At 44.3% G+C, this 15,928-nt stretch overlaps 1 long non-coding RNA gene across 2 annotated transcripts; it reads left to right on the top strand.

Annotated features, from left to right (window-relative positions):
- Positions 1-140: 140 nt before the first annotated feature.
- LOC119713260 (uncharacterized) lies at positions 141-15,361 on the top strand. Of its 2 annotated transcripts, XR_011803702.1 has the most exons (5): positions 141-349; positions 6,354-6,396; positions 6,497-8,676; positions 12,225-12,341; positions 13,372-15,361. It is a non-coding gene; the product is annotated as an uncharacterized lncRNA (long non-coding RNA). The 2 variants fall into 2 exon arrangements; XR_005260260.2 differs by lacking the exon at positions 6,497-8,676 and having other exon boundaries at positions 154-349.
- The last annotated feature ends 567 nt before the right edge of the window (positions 15,362-15,928 follow it).

Raw genomic sequence — 15,928 nt, forward strand, 5'->3', positions numbered from 1 at the left:
AAATCCTATGCTGACCTTTTAAACAGAACTACTTTAAAGATCGATCTTATTTATTTTTTTTTTCTTTAACAGTCTGATTTATCAAGGAAGAGGTTCAAGGGGAGGGCCTCGCCTATCAAGCTTGACAGGGAAATGAGTTAAACATGCAGTCACACCACCCTATCAAGGCAGAAGCCCAGCTGGATTGTCCCAGGTGACTACAATAAAAAAGGAAGCTGGTATAAAAGGAGTGATTAGGGACAGGCTTGCTTTTTAGAATAGGGGTACAATGGGTTAGTGCTTGAGAACAGAAGTGATGGAAAATTTGAGGGAACCAATCCTTAAACAGAGAAGAGGTCTGAGACTCCAGGTAAGCAAAATAGCAACACACTGGAGTAGTTGGGGGTTGGGAAGAAGCTGCCTGATTGCAGTCACTGTTCTGTGCTTGAGAACTCTTTGCTGTTTCAAAAGTTATAGTATGGCTCACAGAGGAGCACTACCTCAGGGCTCCTCAATCTATGGCTTTTCTTCCTTCCTTTAATTTACATGGCCACTCTACCTGTCAATCTGAAACCTCCAGCTCCTCTCTGTGGAATACAAAACTGCTATTAAGACTCCTTTTTTTTTTTTTTTAACCTTACACATGACTGAGCTACCCTAATTCTATTATAATGTTACCCTCTGAGGCTCTTCTACATCATTAAAGATATACATGTATGGTTGGTCCCTCCTGATGCACACAATGGCTTCTTAAAGAAGAATGAAAAGCCTTGTGTTTTTTTTCCCCTCTGACCAGAAGTCCTATGACTTCTTATACCAGCACAGGAAAGCTGTTGCAGGGTATGAAGAAAATGGCTTGCCTGTGCCAATGGCTTGTGCTGTATCAAGATAACCTGCTGTGACCTTTGAGGCCATCACAAACATCTGATCTGAATTAATGGCTTTAGTGCAGAACTGACTTAATGGCTTCAGCTGGCTCAAGGATCCCTCAGAGGAGGTCCCTTAGCCAGTAAAGGTAGGGCAAAGGACTTCAGATATTAAAGAAGATAGTGGGGGTTGTTCTTTAGTGGTTCTGCCTCCAGTGAGAGTGATATGCCCTTTATCAAAAACATTCACTGAAGGAAATGATGAGAACACACAAGTTTCTACTTGACATTTTACACTTAGCAATGTAAATATTTGCATGAAAGTGCATGCAATGTTTAAGCTATCCCAATAAAATGAAAATTATTGTTCCACTTAATGAAAAGTGGGCATAAAATGAAATAATAAACAACTGCTTAGGCAGAGCCCCCTGCTCTGGAGAGGCTGTAGCTCCAGACTGTTTCCCTGCTATTGACTGCCCATTTAAAATGGGGCAATCTGCAAACTAAAAAAGGCTGTGTCAAAAGGCAAGGTATGCTTAAAAGCTTAGGCTGGACTTACATTCCTTTGCTTACAGGTATTATGATATGGGCTCTTTCTGTTTCATACTTCAAGGCAAAAAGCTGAGGAGCTGTTCTGCCAAGCTATGAGAGGTTTTGTACAAAAAAAAAAAAAGCAAAGAAGAATATCTATAATGTTTTTTTGAGAAATAGATGCTGAAGAAACACATCTCCAGAGTTTATGTCAGTTGTAAATAAGGTAACTCATATGAATCATACAAATGAAGTACATTGCATGAGTTAGCAGTAGTGACATGTCATGGCTGATTAGCTGCATCACAGCTGAGATGGGAATTGGTTTTCCAAATTTACATGTAGTCTTCAGTCCATCTCCTTAATTTCTTCTTTTCCTTTCTCCTTTGAAGAGGCAGAGCACCAAGAACTAGCAGCCTTTTCTAGAAGGGTTAGAGGGGAGAGGAAAAAACACGAATAAGGGGATTGTAAGTTTACAAGATCTTGAACTCATTTATTACTTTTCCTTTGGATTTTAATTCACTTTCTTTTATTTTTGACTTAAAAATCATTGCCTATATTGCCCTTTTATAGATTTATTGCTTTATGGGGAGAGGAGTCTTCCAAACTTTCAGATGGTACCCATAGAAAGGATCCCTTATACCCACCTCTTGAAAAAGTAGCACATTATGGCCATCTGGCATCTCACCACCATGACACTGGACCTTCCAGAGATGACATCCCAAAGCGCAAATCTCCATGGGACACGTTGGCTGACATAGGGAGCATTCAGGCATTGCTGTATGTTCCTTCCTTAACGGGTCCTTTAGGCATTGGTCCTGTTTCATCGAGCAGATAGGACCAGGCACAAAGGCTTGATTCTCCCCTGTGAGAGTATCTGAGTGACTGCACCTTGGGGACCCAGCTTGCAGCCAGCAACACCACAGCTGCCTTCTGGGGAAGGAGCAGCATGCCCCAGGGCTTGCAGGCAGAGACAAAACACACAGTGGCACTTAGGGCAATGAATGCAAGTCCTAGTTTTGGTACAAGAAACATTTTTTCTCCTCAAGGAAATAATGCCACTAGAAAATGAGCAAAGACTCCTTCAGGACATATGCAGCAGCTCCCAGTAAGCACTATAGCATCTCTTGCCAGTTATTTGTTCTCCCAGACAGCTCTTCATGAGGTACCAGGCAGTTCACACTTCTTTTAAGCTGGCTATTCGTCAGCGTTTCTGTTTTACTCAGGTCTGTCAAGACCTCATTCAATAATCACAAGAAGTATCTCAATATTTGTGGACAGAATGTTTGTTTTTTTGTTGTTGTTGTTTCAGGAAGAGGCATGTTGGAAGCAAAACTGGTTCTTTATATGAAAAATTATGCATCTAGTCCATTAACCTTTTTAAGTGTTACATTTGAGAGCTGAGATTTTTCAGTCACACTTATTTTAGTCTCTTTGCTAACAGTGTTTTGAAGTGATCAGTCTGTCATGTATCTGGACAGGCTGACTCAGGGGAGAATAAGTAATTTAAGGAAGGAGGAAAGGAAGACCATCCACTCTGTCTGTGCACCTGAAGATCCAGAACAGATTCTGCAATTATTTGCTGATGCAAGTTTTTGATGCTGTGGCACTTTTTTCAGATATGTTGATACACTCTGTAGCCAGGTCCCATTTCTTACCTTTAGAAGTAATATCCTCTCACCATTGTCCTCTCAAGGTCTGCTTTTACTTTTCGCTGGGATTGACCACTGTCAGAAAGAGGGTACAAGACAAAAAGGATTAACGTTTCAATCCAGGGAAGTGTTTGATGAATTGAAGCAGGGAAAATAAATCAAGAACAACTAATAACTATACCTGAGCAACACTTTTTTTCCCCACACACAGCTTTTATTTTTCCAGGAATATTTGCATATATCAAAAACTTAAATCTCCCTTTTCAAATCTCACCTTTCAACCCTGCCCATTAGCTACTAGTCCCCTGCAGCTGTCAGTGCCTGTGGTGAGCTGGTGCATCCTGCTCTCACTGCATCCATCCCATGCTTGGTGATGGATAGTTTGCTTTTGATAGGAAATCACCTGATGCATCAGAGCTGCTGCCTTAGCTCATCTATTCATCTCTGGTAGCATCAGAATCATTTGGGTTCCTCCATCCATGTTTCTGATTTATCTTAGTTTCCAGAGCAACCAAGTCTTATTGTTACGGCTTATTCTCAGCTGATCTGGTCATGTCTTTGCTCTCTGCCTATTCTAGCTTCTCTTCAGTACTAAAAACTATCACGGGTTCAAAGGAAGTGAAACAAAGCATCCCAGTACCTGAATCCTTTTCCTTTTTTAATAGACATTGTTTGTGGCTTTTCTCCCTTCCATATTTGCCTTATTTTAACAGTGCATTGAAGGACTGATGCTGTAGTTTTCCCATGAGATTTCCCCTTTAATAGGGTCCCTCTGATCTTTTTGCACTCTAGTGGAATTACCTTTTTTACTTGTATTTGAGGATCATATCAATGAAAAGATACTGCCAGAGAAAGTGTCTTTGTACATATTTTATCTGACACCAGTGTTTCTGTTGCTGCTGCTCTCATTTCTCTAAAATGTAATTTTCTGCCTACCCAGTCCTTACATGCATCTCTGTGGGATGTTGTCCTGGGTCTGTCCCCTCCCAGCTTCTGCTGCGCCCCCAGCCTGCCTGCTGGCAGGACAGAGCGAGATGCTGAAACGTCCTTGGCTTGGTGTAAGCACTGCTCTGCAACAACTACAACATCAGCATGTTATCAGCACTCTTCTCATCCTAATCCAAAACATAGCACCCTACCAGCTACTAGGAGGAAAATCAACCCTGTCCTAACTGAAACCAGGACAGATGTCCATCGCTCCAGGTGACTGTTCCCCTGCTGCATGTACACATCTGTCCTTGCCTTCGTTTGATCTTCTCTGATGTCTTCACACTTTTTGCAGTACAGTCAAAGCAACCTGAGACCCCATGTTACCTGTAGCACTCAGGGAGGTGGGGGACCCCAGGAGTGATGTGTTTCCAGCCCACAATAAGAGCAAGGCATCCTTCATTAGGGACTCACTAAGCTTCAGGGGAACGTGACAAGATCAGCTTGCTCAGGAGTGATTCAGCACAGTTTTGTTTATCTTTTTAGCACTTACACCTGTTTTCTAAAAGCTCTGACCGTGGACTCTAAACCAGACTTAAACTCTAAACTTTTCAACACTTAACAGATTTAGTTGTCAGAGTCCACACAGATCACTTGTGAAATGGGGGGGGGGGGGAGTAGGGGGGAGGGAGAAATGGCCACAGCTTTTAAAACTTCTGTAGTTACTAAAAACTGTAAAGCCAGAGTGCTGCAGAACAATTTTCCTTCAGCCTTACAGGAAAGCTGCATTACAAGTCAATAACAATGTTCACTTTCTCTGGTTTTACCCTAATTATTTTTTTAGAACAACTGAAGTTCAGCATTGTTTCAGTTGAGTCTAATGCTCTTCCCTTTCCTCTTCTACCCTATCCTTAAAAAACAAACAAAAAAATCAAATGATAAGTGTATGGACACCAGGGACAGTACTTGTCTGCTGTGCCCCTGAACCCCTTTCAGCTCCCAGTGAGGCAGGCAATCCTACCTCACATCTCTAAGGCTATTTTTCCACACATTGCCTCTATTCTAGACAGATCACTGTATATATTCTTTCTTTCCAATGATCATTTCCATACACTACCAACCTCATTTATCAGTAGGGAAAGATTAAGGCAGGGTAATTAGGTGATTTGCAGAGGAACACGCTGATGAGCTTGGAAAGCACCAAAGCACTATCACTACAGGCTTGGGAGTGCCTCCACGCCAATGCCCATATACCATGCAGATGATGTGCTGTTCAATGACCTTGGCACATCAGCTAACCACCTTCCTCTGCTGTTCCTGGCCCTGATGTTTGTGGATTTTCCACCTAGGTCACCAACACAGCTCACTGCAGATCAGTCCCCATCGCCCCAGGCATCCTCTGTGCCTCCCTGTCAGGAAAAGCCATGTCTGCTGCCAAAGTTTAGCTTATTTGGGGTTAGCACAAATAAAGTCTTTGCATGGTCTCAGAGAGGACAGGCGTGTAGAGGGAAAGAGCATGCTTGTTATAAGGTGAGCAGTGTGTAAGTTCTGCTTGCTTTGACAGGGAAGTCATAAAACCACTTTGAAGCAAATGCAGGTTCCCTTGCCTGCCCTGCTGAAGGGTACTAAGGGATGTTTGTAGCAAGGTGACAAATTCATGCTAAAGGATAACATGTTAGCAAGGTGAGGCTGTACAAAGCACTGATACAAGGTGTGAAAGGTGCAAAGTTTACAGGGACAGGTGATTTTAATAGAGCAGACCAAACCACCTGAGGAGGAGGATGAAATGTGTTTAAAGTTCAAGGTAAGTAGTTTAAAAACAACTTCATGAGGACTGGAAAGCTGAGTGGAAGAGAAACAAGGAGCCTAAATCTCCTAAAGACCAGATTTTATTTTTTTTCCTGGAAATTTGAAGCAAACCTCCCATCAAGGGCAGACAAATACAAAGCTTGATAAAGAGCACAGAGCAGTCTGGTGTGTAGTCCGGAGAAAACAAAGTTTTGCTCTGGGAGATGTTTGTAAGGAAAAACATCAGCTATGCAGAACCACCTAAATAAAAATCAAACGCAGCTAGAAAAGCAAAGCCGTGTAATGTGCTGTCCCCCGTTTGGATTCCAAGAAATGCCTGGGACGCTGGGGCCTCGGCGCTGTGTTGTGCAGCTGCGATAGCGCTGGTCCCTGTGGGGAGCTGCAGGAGCCCTGCAGGGTGCTGCTGGAAAGCAGGCCAGCACTCAACGTGCCAGCCACATCAGCAAAGGCGAGGGTGGGTGAAGCACCGAGTTGCTTCTGAACATCTGTTATCCAAGGTAAAAATATGCTCCCATTTATAATAAGGAAATAAAGATGTCAGCAGATCTTTGTTTTACTTTCCCTGACTTCAGATATTTTTTTTTGACAGGTGAGATGAGCCTAATGATCGCCTTTACAAGGTGTTTACGGAGGTACACGTCTTCTAAAAAGCGAGTCATGATCCTGATGCTGCACACCGGGTCCTGATGTGGCATCACATCAGGAAACCTTTTTTTTTTTTTTTTTTTGTAGAATGCAGTCATTACCTGCCACAAAGTCCTCCGATCTCAAAGAGCATTGTGAGGAATTTTACGGCAGGCTGTGTGTGACAGCGAGCAGCACGCACATCCATCTTGGCCAGCTGCTTCTTATCAGTTAATGCCATTCTTAGGGGTTTGGGCTCAAGCAAACTGCCTACGGATGCTCGGTCCCTTCTCCCGCAGGGGGTTTTTGCTGCTTTTTGGGTTAGGGACGGCCTTTCGGGGACTCCGCTCTCTCCCCGGGCTGCCGGGAGCCGCCGAGCCGTGTGCCGGCGGGCTGACAGCAGGGGGCAAGAGCGCTCCAAAAATGCCCTCCCGAGCATCCTCCGCCCTGTGCCGCCGGAGGGGGCCGGGGGGCGGCTGGGGCGGCTCCGGCAGCCCCCCAGCTTCCCCAGGGTGGTGCTGCGGAGGATGAGGATGAGGATGAGGAAGCCTCCTCCTCGCTCCCATCCTCGCTGTGCTCTCTCTTTTACGCAGGCTTTCTGGGGCTGTGCGTTATGCAGGAAGCTGCCGCTGGAAATGCTCGTAAGGCATTTACACCACCAATTTCTCGTTCAGCACTTTCTACTTTTGAAAATGCTCTTCAGTAGAGGAAATATGGGAAGGAAAATGGAGTGAAGGTTTTGTTTTGTTTTGTCTGAGGGGAGGCATGATCTTGCTCTTTGGGGATTTGTAAACTGGAATCGACACGGGCATGTCCCATTATCTCGTGTGTCTTCATTTAAGAAAAGAATATGCAGGGAAATTGAGGGAAAGTTTAAAGAAATAGGGACAAGAGGCCAGGATGGCACTACCTGGGCCCTTTCCTGACTTCATTATTGATAAAGAGAGAATAATCACCCATTTACTATACTTTTACACATCATTTACTTCAAGGACATGGAAATTCATATTTATCACATATATCACTTGTTATTGTTCTTATTTCCTGAGTGGATGACTGAGAAAGCAAATTAAATCGTGCTGAATTGCATATGTTACTGATGGCACCAAAAAAGAACAAGTTTTGCAGAAAGAGCCTAAACTGTTCTAGGCCTGTGGTGCTTAGAGGTAACTAATGATTCCTAGCTGGGATACAAGTCTGAGGATATAAAAGATGAGGTTGTTAGGGAGAGGTAATAAGCTCTATTAGATTAACTGTTAAAACTGGAAGCCCAGCCTTTTGGGCTCACGGGCACCCTGCTTCCCTACAGGGAACCTACGAGCACGTCTTTCCTTTACTGGCGCTATGGGAGATGGGCCCTACGGACCTGCTGTGGTTTCACCCTGGCAGACAGCACAGCAGCACTCAGCTGCTCACTCTCTCCCTCGCAGTGGGATGGGCAGAGCTGTGGGAACCCGTGGGCTGAGATAAGGACGGTTTGCTAGGTAAAGCAAAAGCTGCACCCGCAAGCAAAGCAAAACAAGGCATTCAGTCACTGCTTCCCACCGGCAGGCAGGTGCTGGCCACTTCCAGGAAAGCAGGGCTCATTACAAGTAAGGACTACCTGAGAAGACAAACAGCATCACTCTAAAAGTCCTTGCCCCCTCCTCCTTTTCTGCCAGCATTTATTGCTGAGCATGGCACCCCATGGCATGGGGCATCCCTCGTACCAGCCTGGGCCAGCTGTCCTGGCTGTGTCCCCTCCAGCTCCTTGTGCACCCCTACCCTCCTCCTCACTGGCAGGGCAGTTTGATAAACACTGAAGTCCTTGATGCTGTGCAAGCACTGTTTAGCAACAACTAAAACACTGGTGTGTTATCAACACCGTTTTCATCACCAACCCAAAACATGGGACCATATGAGCTACTGTGAAGAAAAATAACTCTGCCCCTGGCAAAACCTGTACAGGACCACATCCTTCGGAACAGCAGCTGTCTTCTGTGCTATTAATGCTGCACCATCACAACTGCCACTGGTGTAACTTGCATGGAGGCCTACCACTGTGCTGCAGTGGAAGGTAGGAGCTCCTGGGTTTCTCCACATTGAGATGTTTCTGCAGCTCTCCAGCTGTGTGCCTCCACGTGCCCTACTCACATCAGCATGGACACGTGCACCTCCTAACACTGTCTTCCAGACCCTAAGCACTGCATCTCAACCAGCATTGCTCATATCAAGGCCTGAAGGTAATCCCTAGCTTTCATCTTCTAAAGTGTACATCCAGCTTGTCCTCTGCTGAAGGAAAGATTTAGGTACATGGTTACATTTTCCCAACTTTTGGGCTTTTACAAATATTCTGTGTTAAATTTTTACAGCTCTATTATTGTTATCCATTTAGATTTGGATTTATGTCACCAGGAGGTTGGTTTTGCTTTTTACACACCAATTCGCAAACCTTTTGGGGGCAGATTTATTAGATGGACTGAGGAGACAAGGGAGGGAAAGCACTTAAATGTTATCTAATAGTCAAAGATGACAACTGGATATTCTTATTTGAAGAATTTGTATAATTCTTCTTTTATGGTCCCCATTTAGTGGTCTTCAAAGTCAGCAGTTTTCTTTGAATCAAACTCTCTGGCTATGTAAGCTTTTAAAAAGAATCTCCACACATCAGTGCAATCCAGTTTAGGAACTCCTCTTTTCCAGGCTAATGTGCTGAATGTGTCTCCTCTTAATATTAACAAAGACATATGGCAAGAGAGGAAAGAACTACAAAAGCAGCCTCTCTCCCTGATTCATGCTAGGAGTTGTGACATTTGGAGACTACACATGCAAACAGCTAGCTCCTCTAGGAAGCCTACCGCTGCTTCTCCTAGCTGTGGGGGAAAAAAAATAAAAATCAGAGGCCATAAGTTGATTCTATTTTTGTCCAGACAGCCTGTGGAAAGCAAAATAGAGTTTCCTGTGAGAACACGCTGCTTCTGAAGCCTTCTGAGCCTGCCAGCTGCCTCTGGTGAGGCACCGCAGCTAATCTGCCTCACTTGCTGTGTGCATGTGGTTATTAGGCAAGGGTCACGGGGATGGGCAATGACGCTGACGGGCAAGGCAGCGTTTTCCTTATGACCCTGTGCCTAGGTGAATAGTGATGTTGGTTAGGGGCCTGTTTCTCACGTGGGCGGGTGAGGACAGCGAGCAGGCAGAGGGGTGACATTTATAGCTCGGTGTGTCAGCAGGAGACAATGGGGAAGAAGTTTGTGGTCGCGGTACTGGTGTCTCTTGCTGCACACTTGCTGCTCATCAGTCAGGAAGTGTTCCCAGCACAAACCCGTCCAGTCTTGTCTCATAAAAATGCTTTCCCCTAAAATGGGCACAGTTTTCTGCCAGGGTGTTTTTGTAGCCTCCCTATAATCCTGGAAACACCACCCCAGACTCTTTCAGATCAAGAAACAACAGCTGAAAATGCCTTTCTTTTTCAGTCAGAGTTTTAGCTCAGAAACTGTTTTTCTCAAGTTCCCCAGGTTTAAATTCACAGTTTGCCCTTTACCTGTTAACAGGACATTTGGAGCTGGAGGTTTTGTCCCTGCTCAAAGCACCCAGAGGAGCAAGGCCCAGCAGCTACGATCTGTCTGAGAGGACGGGCATTTGTCCAACTGGCCCATGAGAAGTTATGCAAACCAATATGCTGCTCATGCCTCGGGGTGTCACTGTCTGACACCTTCTTTGACTTTCCTCAGCCACATTCCCATTCCTCTAAATGTAGATCCCTGGGGAACAGCAGGAAATTGTTGTACTGGTAAGACCTCAGCAGCACACGGACAAAATGAAGCAAATACACGCAGTGCTTCAAACTAGTGCTTCTCTCCTTTTCACACCAGTTTGCCTTGCTGTCATATATCTGGCCATACCACACAGAAAGCCCCAATGTTCCTGTAAGAGCTGAGAATTGTGTGCTATTTTTTCAATCACCAGCTTTTTAAATGTAGGCTCTGCAATGTCCTCACGTGCCGCAGAGAATCAGTAGCAAAGGGCCCAAGATGTGCAGCACAGCCCCTCGCGGGTATGGACAGCAAACCCTGTAATGCCCTGCCCAGAGGATGAGATCATATCTTCACAGTATCTGCCAGTGGGGAGAGCAGAAAGTGAGGTTTCTTTCAGTTCCTGGTCTAGGCATAGCTATGGAGGACAGACAGCCATTTGTCCTCGTGTCAGCACTGCACTCCAGCATAAATGGCTCTTCTCCTTTCTCTAGGTGTTACAGACAGCAATCACAATCGTCCCTTTCCACAAGTGGTCAGCTCCTTCCATCCCCCTTCATACCTGTAAAACATACATCGTCATTCTGCCCTGAGGCAATAGCCATAAACAATGTTTTGGCTCCATCTTTCCTAAGATTATCTGTTTCAGAGCCAGAAGGTCTTATCAAAGGTACACCTGCAGCTGACTCGAGGACAGCGCTTCCTGACCAGAGACAGTTAATCATCAACAGTATCCAGATGGTTTGTGGCTGGGCCTGGTGATGATGCATATACTTGGGGAATTTCCAGGTTTTGTTCATGATTCATTCAGCTTTGACTTCGCTGGCTCAAAAGAGAAGGTCTCACAAAACATAACGAGAGTTTATGTTACAGAGCACTTTGCACGCAGATCCGCACCAACCCATGTGGAGATTCTGAGGTCACTCCTTCATGGGGATGTCATGGTGTGGCACATGAGGCTGGATTTATATCAGTTTTCCTCTTCTGTTGTGTACAAGCACTGTTTTACAGGAACCTTTCATAAGATTTGTTTTATCTTTCTCCAAGGCGATTTATCACAGCAATGGGGGAGGGCTTAACTTTCAGGCTACAGTTCTGCCCGTATCCTTGCTCTAATAATGACAGTAATGCAAGCTGTCACTCCCCTTTACCCCAAAGGCAGCTGACTTTTTACAACCTGACACCAGGTTTGCAGCTTAGAATGCAACTGCAGTCATTTAATCGAGTGATGAGAAATGCAGCAGAGCATCGTTGAGGCACGAGGAGCATATTCATCTATTATTGGCCCTTCGGTGATCATAAGATGCACCTTACCAGTATGTTATGTATCCGCAGCATCCTTAAGACGTAGCTCCCACTTCAGCTGACCTTCATGTCCCACTTCAGCTAACCACCAGGAGGATGCTGTAGTCAGAGGATCTGGTAGCAGTTTCAAGGTCAAATTGTGTTTATTGTTTAATGTCCTTGTGCTTGATATACTGTGGAGAATTTTGATATAACAGGTTGGTGTTTTTCTCCTTCTTATGGAGCAAAAATGTGCAGAAACTTGTAACATCACTTAGCATGCTCATGTTCAGCTACATGGATGCTGTGCCACGAGGAGTTGTCACAGTCTGGTACCCCCTATGCTTTCTCCTCCTGCTGCCATCACTGTATACACACTCCCTGCCTTTCACTGTGGGCTGGAGGCTGCTTTAAATCCACCCCCTTTGCCCTGCACTCCTTTTCTGGGGAAAGCCCCATAACCTGTGAACATTACTTCCCTTCATTTAGCCTCTGCTGTAATACTCTGCTGGAAAGACAGAGTCTTCCTCATCTGTCATCCCATGGTCCCTGCATCCTTTGTTCCTCCAGCCCCACTCACTCCCATCTGACAGTCCCCATGGCTTGCTGCATGCTGTCACAGGCAAAGGGAAGACACTTTTCTCTACCACACCATTTCCCTGTGCTGATGACTCATCCTTGCTGTGATTTCTTGAAGAAGCAAGTTAATAACATCAATTAAGTAAGGAAAAAAAAAAAGAGAGAGAGAGAGAGAGAAAACAAAACAAAACAGTCAGTCCGTCCAGCTTTCTCAGCTGCTTCCTTTTTATTTGGATCTGCAGGCTCCACGAGGCATCTCAATTTGTGTGCTGAACCGCATCAAGCACTGGAGCCACTTTCCTGATGACAGAAACGCCCTGCTCTGCTGGCCAGCGTTGTCTGCACACATGGGACATGAGGTACTGTGCAGGACACTTTATCTATGTCCCTAGAGGAAAAGAATCAGGCAGGTATGCAGCACTGGCTCCTCAACAGCAGAGGCAGGAGCCAAGGGAGCAGAGTCTGCTGTGGGCAGCAAGATGAGTCTTCAGCCGTGCACCCAGCCAAGTGGCCAGGCAGTAACTGAGGCCAGACTTCTCCCCGAGGAAGCCTGGTACCAGCCAGGGGTCCGTACAGCAAAGCCCTTCACTGCTCGGCCTCAATCAGATACGGGTGGGACTTGGCATCTGCCCGGAGGCCGCTCTCGGCCTCCCGATGCCAAGGCTGTCCTAGGTGGTGACCAGGGTCTAGAAGCTGTGCTCTAAAAGGTCATTGCAGCAGAGCTACTGGTGTTATACCTATGTGGGATGGGGGAGCAGGTATGCTCACATCTCTTTTAGAAGTAGATGAAATAGCAGCGCTCTTTCTCAACAGATTTTTTCCCCTACGAGCTGGGAACTTCAGCAGCTTCTTTTAGCCCTTTTAAATTATAGTTTCTTTCTATGGTTCAGAAAGCTCCTGCTTTTCCAGAAGAATTATAATGGTTCCATGATACACTGTTCTTGTAGCACAGCCTTCCTAAAAATACCACTGGAAAAGACAGTTTTCAAATAGAAAGCCCCCCTGTCCCACCCAAACCAGAGCCCACAGCTTGTGGGTTTGCTTCATATGTTCAGGGTCCACCCAATATGCCTCAAATATAATTTTTGTGTGTTCTCAATTAGTGGCCTACCAAATGTCTGGGAAAGGCCATTTTGGTCTTCAGCCCAACAATCTAATGCAATACCTTTCTTCTTAAAAATAAATCAAAATAATTTTTGAAATTTTGGCCACTCTCAGCTTGTAGAACACAGGAAGTAAGAGAAAACATCTCTTAACTACCATGCATGTTTTATGGCATATATTTCTGACTGTGGCAGGGAAATTTGTCTTCCTGCTATCGTTCATTTCATTTATACTAGACCTGTGTAAACTTGAACTTCTGTGATACACGACTCAATCTCATTTGAGTTTCAGGGACAGTGGCAAACAGAAGCAGGAAGAATACCTGAAGACCATCCCTCACTTCGCCTGTCTCTGGTACAATGCACTCATTTGGGCTGTCAGATGAAACCAGTAGTCATCCTTTAGACTTCTCTAGACTTTCTCTTTGAGAAAACAAAGGTCATACTACACTGAATGCTGATCATTCAAGTTTCATCCTGCAAGCCAGTACAGACCAATGATGTTTACTGGGTCAGCTTCTCATCATTCCCAAATATCTAACTGCACAGGCAGCAAAAGAAGCAAGCTGATGTTCTCTCACCATCCTCGCACGTGATGGGGCACTAATATTTACACAAATCCAACGCCATATGACTTATCACCAGCTGTTACACATATGCTGTTACACATACAGACTGCTAGTTACACTACTCCTGGTTTCACTCTGGATTTGCATTGGTCCTTGGTACTTTTAAGCCTTCAGTGGTAGGTGGATCCCCACGGCATCTCCACCCTCAGCCATTCTGTCTAAAGAGCAGCTGGCCCAGTTTCACCCACACAGTTCTGTGCTTCCATTGCCTCTCTTGCCATAGGCTCTCACCCAAGGTGCAAAGCCACATCTGCAGTATTTGCATGATGGCCAATGACTGCTGCCCCTTCCTTTACTTTCCCTTCACTTGCCTTTTCCTGCCTCCCTTCTCCACACATCCCTGTTGCTGGCTTCAGTCCTGAAATGACTTTCTGATAGACAAAATGTCTTTAAATCTGTAGTGTTCACTATCCTTCAACTTTTCCTTTTTAGAGCTAATCTGCTTTCATTGCCACCATATATAACTTGGAATGACAGATAATAGTGTAAGAGAGAATAATATTCTAAATACTTAAACAAATTTTATTTTATTTTTTTAATTGAAAGGTCCTTCCTGATGCTGATATTTCCGTATAACTGCTTAAGCAACTGTTTTTCCTTGGAAGATCTGAAATCCCAATTGATCAGAGAAATGAAAACAGAGAAAAGGCTTTCCTCTTGCCATGGAGGATTTGATTGTGTCCTCACATATATTTAGTGTAGTGACTTATCCCTGCAAAGCCCAAAAAGAGAACAAATGGTATGCTCTGCTTATGAATAGTATAGTAGCATGATTGCAAAATTTACAGGAACACCAGCTTTATTTCTGTGTGTTATTAGTCTTTATAACTAGCAAGCTGTTAAGAATTAGTTCATCATCTTTTTCTTTACACCACATTTATGCCCTTATGTTAAAATCACATCTGAATGGACAGCTGTGAGATCAAACTAATTATTTGAGATTAAACTGAGTTTTCAGATAAAAATACAAAAGTGATGACTCTGTAAAGAGAAGTTCCTCACCTGAAAGTCACCTTTAGCCTTAAGTCAGCACAACTTGCACTGCAAACTCTTGGGACCAAGCTCAGCTGAGGTGAAGAAATGTGTCAGGGGAGTGCTTCTGTGGTACTGCATGAACATATGGATGCAGTAAAAGTGGCCAGGCACCGTGCTGTGGATTTGCTGTGTGACTCTGAGCATATCAGTGCAGGCTCTGATCTTCAGAGGACATTGGGGAGAACCAGAGCACAGATCTTTTACAACAGTACAAGGATTGCATGTAGATGTATATAAAATCCATTGTATGTAAATAGAACTCTTTTTAGACTGATGAACATGGAGTAAAAATTGGCAAGCAGTCAGACATGTGAACACATCTTCCTCCTCCATTAGCCCACAGTCTTGGTCTTGCTTGCAATTTTAGACCATCCTTTCTCCAGTCCCACCACTGATCTATACAGAAATTAATTTGAATCTGTGGTATTCTGTGGAAGATTGCAACTTAAATTTCAAGGGAATGAATGACAGTAAGGGTAGAGTTGTGGTTTATGCACTCCAGAGATGCGGGTTTATTTCTTTACAGCATCCTGTAAAGATGGACACATCACAGAGTGTGCTGCTGAGTGATTCAGCTTTCCAGCTCCTAAGATAAAGATGCTATTTCAAAGATATTGGAATACTGTAGTGGTTTGACATTTTGTGAGTTTTTAAAATGTCTCCCTTGGATTTAATTCTCCAAATTGATGGTTAAACCACAGACCTAGATAAGACAGAGATTTGAAGTAAGAAAAACAATGTAGAGTGCATCAGAAGTTGAAACCAATTCACACAAGCCTCAGAAGAAATAAAGGGAGAAGGTAAAAATACCAATCCCATACATCCTAGAATTTTGTGATAGATCTATGAGCATTTTTAAGTCATAAAGGACTCACTGTCAAACCTCTGGCACTTTGGATATTTCCTTTCATGAAAGGGCAAACGTTTTGTACAGTCTGTTTATGGTATCACAATGAGGAAACACTCAAATAGAGGTAAATAGGAAAGTTGGTACTTTGACTTTGGAGTCTTCGAAAATTCCCAGGGATTCAAGGAAAGAAGATGATCAAACAGTTTACTCTGCTGCAGTATCCTTGGCCACCTGGAATATATCACATAACAGTGTGACATTGCTCCGTATTACTTTGGTAATCCAATAAATGTGAATTCAACCCTGGGGAAATATAACTGCATAAAAAT

This window comes from Anas platyrhynchos, chromosome 1 (assembly GCF_047663525.1).
Source record: "Anas platyrhynchos isolate ZD024472 breed Pekin duck chromosome 1, IASCAAS_PekinDuck_T2T, whole genome shotgun sequence".
In the NCBI taxonomy this organism is placed as follows: Eukaryota; Metazoa; Chordata; class Aves; order Anseriformes; family Anatidae; genus Anas; species Anas platyrhynchos.